Source organism: Apium graveolens, chromosome 7 (genome assembly GCF_009905375.1).
Source record: "Apium graveolens cultivar Ventura chromosome 7, ASM990537v1, whole genome shotgun sequence".
Lineage (NCBI taxonomy): Eukaryota > Viridiplantae > Streptophyta > Magnoliopsida > Apiales > Apiaceae > Apium > Apium graveolens.
Genome location: NC_133653.1, coordinates 22,763,450 through 22,766,273, shown reverse-complemented (window position 1 = coordinate 22,766,273; position 2,824 = coordinate 22,763,450). Strand labels below are relative to the sequence as shown.

At 37.3% G+C, this 2,824-nt stretch overlaps 1 long non-coding RNA gene across 1 annotated transcript; it reads left to right on the top strand.

Moving 5' to 3' along the window:
* The first annotated feature begins 789 nt into the window (after positions 1-789).
* Positions 790-1,304, top strand: LOC141671798 (uncharacterized). The gene is made up of 3 exons (XR_012555250.1): positions 790-916; positions 1,003-1,095; positions 1,223-1,304. It is a non-coding gene; the product is annotated as an uncharacterized LOC141671798 (long non-coding RNA).
* Positions 1,305-2,824: the final 1,520 nt, after the last annotated feature.

The window sequence follows — 2,824 nt, the reverse complement described above, 5'->3', positions numbered from 1 at the left end:
ATTTGTAATGTATCTTGTGATCTCTGTTTTCTTGTAATTTTTCAATGTAGTTATAGAAGTCTATCTGTAATTTTTCTTGACAATTAAATGAGAATTTTGTTTAATTTTCTGCATATCTGTTAGACATTATACCATGAACTGTGTAGTTGTTCTAATCTGTTAAATATTAGTTAATTTTTCAGATTAGAGGAAGAGGAAAGAATGGCACCAAAAAAGCAAATGCGAAAGCAATCAGAAAAGACTGCATCACAGAATCTTAGCGGTGGAAGCCCCAAGCGGCTGGAGGATGTTCCGAACAATGATGAAAACAATGAAGGGCATGCATCGGAATCTCAACCGACTAACTCAGAACAGACAAATACTACAACTAATACTGCTACAAGGAAGTCTGGGGGTAAGCGAGGCGTATGCGCAATGTACAAAGTGATTGTCAAGAAAGCTCGCGGGAAGAAAGTTAAAGTCACTGCCAATGAATGGGGATTCCTAATGGGGAAACTAGAGCCCGTTTGCAGTCTTACATTGGTATGTTGGCCAGGACTACGATTCCAATCGACATTCCTACGTGGCCAAATGTAGACCCTGAATTAAAATCAAAGCTTTGGTTAGATCTCCAGGTACTAGATCAATTGTAAAAAATTATTATCAAATGTAGATCTTGAATATAAGTTTTTCCTGTTATGATTTTGTGAACTTGTGTTTTTTCAGGCTACCTTCAAAGTTAAACCAGAAATTGAAAACATGGTCCTAAAGTCAGCAGGCTAAATGGCGACAGTTTAAGACTGATTTGACGAGAAAGTATGTGCTACCATTTATTGGAGAAAAGAAGAAGCTGAGTAAGCCGCCAAGAGGCTATGGTTATGTTAGTAAGGCAACCTGGAAAAGGTTTGTGAGACAGAGGACTGATTCTAAGTGGAAGGTATGTTTTAATTCTGTAATATATGATTTTGGTGATTTTTTTGCATCGTCTGTTGTAATTTTTGTAATCTTGTGACATGTTTTTAGGAAATTCATGACACACAAAGTGAAAGAGTGTCTAAGAGAAAATATCATCACCGGTTGTCAAGAAAGGGCTACATCGGTTTAAAAGAAGATGAGGTAAGAAAAGTTCATTTAATTGTATAACTGTATTTAATTTATAATAGGTCAGTCCATAATAAATTAGAGTCCTACATTTTTTAGCCCTGGAGTTATTTGTATTACTGTATTTTATTTTATTTAACAGATAAAAAAAGGAAGGTTGAATCCGGGAGAAGAACCGGATAGAGCGATTTTTTGGCAAAAGGCTCGTAAGCGGAAAAACGGACAAGAGGTCGAAGAGGTCGATGAAGATTTGGCTGTTGTATGCGATAAAATTGTAAGTTTTAATTTTGGTTAAATTACATTAAAGTAGGCGAATCAGTAAAATTAGGACGACATAAATCAGTAAAGTAGGCGAATCAGTATAAATAGGACCCCTGTCAATGTTTATTTATTTTCTTGTTAACAGAACGCATTGTTGGAAAAAAAGAAGAAGGGTGAGATTCAGTTTTCTGGTGCTGAAGATGTTCTGACAACGGCTTTGGAGAGTCGTGAGCATTCTGGGAGGGTTCGGGCTGTTGGAGGGTACATCACTCCAAAACAATACTTTAATTTGCCAAGAGAGCCAAAGCTTCGAATCACAAAGGCAGAGTTGATGGCCCGTGATCGACAAAGGGATGAACTGCTTGAAAAAAAACGCAAGCTCTCGAGGCAGAGATTGATCGCTTGAAGTCAGTGATCGAAAGTGGAGGTACTTTTCACTCTCCAATGCCATCTGAAAAGGCAAGTTTCGATCCGGAAAAGGATAAAGAAATGAAGTCAAATCCACCACCTGCAAGAGGAGTTGTGTTGGTATATGAAGATGATGACTGTGTTTTTACAGATGGCCCAACTAGGCCTTCACCTCCTGGAAGTCACGTAAGTTATTTTAATTTTGTGAGCAACCTTGTCATTTATCTTACTAAGGTAAATCATTGTTACCTTAATTTTTTAATTTTGTTTATTTAAATATTATAGGCCCAACGATCTTGTGAGCTATCTGTCGAGAGACTTGAGAATAAGGTTGCATTTGGTATGGTATATCCTCGCGAGCATAATTTAACTGATTTGGTACATGGAGTTGATATACCAATTGGACATCAATGTGTCTCCGTTGATGGCCTCATAAAACCAGATGCCTTGCTTCCAGCTGAGACACGTGGTGATGACATGATGACTGTCCGCGATGCTCTAGGATTTTTTTGGCATGGCCTGAGGAATTAATTAGCTACACAAATGTTGCGGTATGATGAATAATTAAATTGTTCATTTCAAGATATTAAAAATTAAGTGGTATGTACATTTTATTTTGGTTTTATATTATCATCAGGTGCAGAAAAAAGAAAGGCCCCGAACAAGTGCTGAAAAAAAAAAAAGAATGACGGGTTGCAGGATTTGAAGGCACAATTTCTTCAAGCAAAGCCAGGTGCGAAAGTGCCAAAGGGCTTTAAGCTGTTGTATAAACATGCAACAACTTGGATGAAAACTACCGGGGTCAGTATCCAGGTTCGATGTGAGCCGAATGTGTTTGGACATGAAAAAACAATTTATTTGTTGCATGAGAATGTTGTGTCTTTATTGGAGTTTGAAATGTTGGGCCAAGCAGTAGTTGCAAGTTACATGGCGTAAGTTACCTTTTTTTCTTTTTAATGATCATTTTTTTAATGTTTGTAATTTTCCAGAACTTGCATTTTAATATCAGCACTCTTTCGATAGGCACTTGCATTCTGAGATTAGTGAAATACCAGAACTGGAGGAGACATTTGCT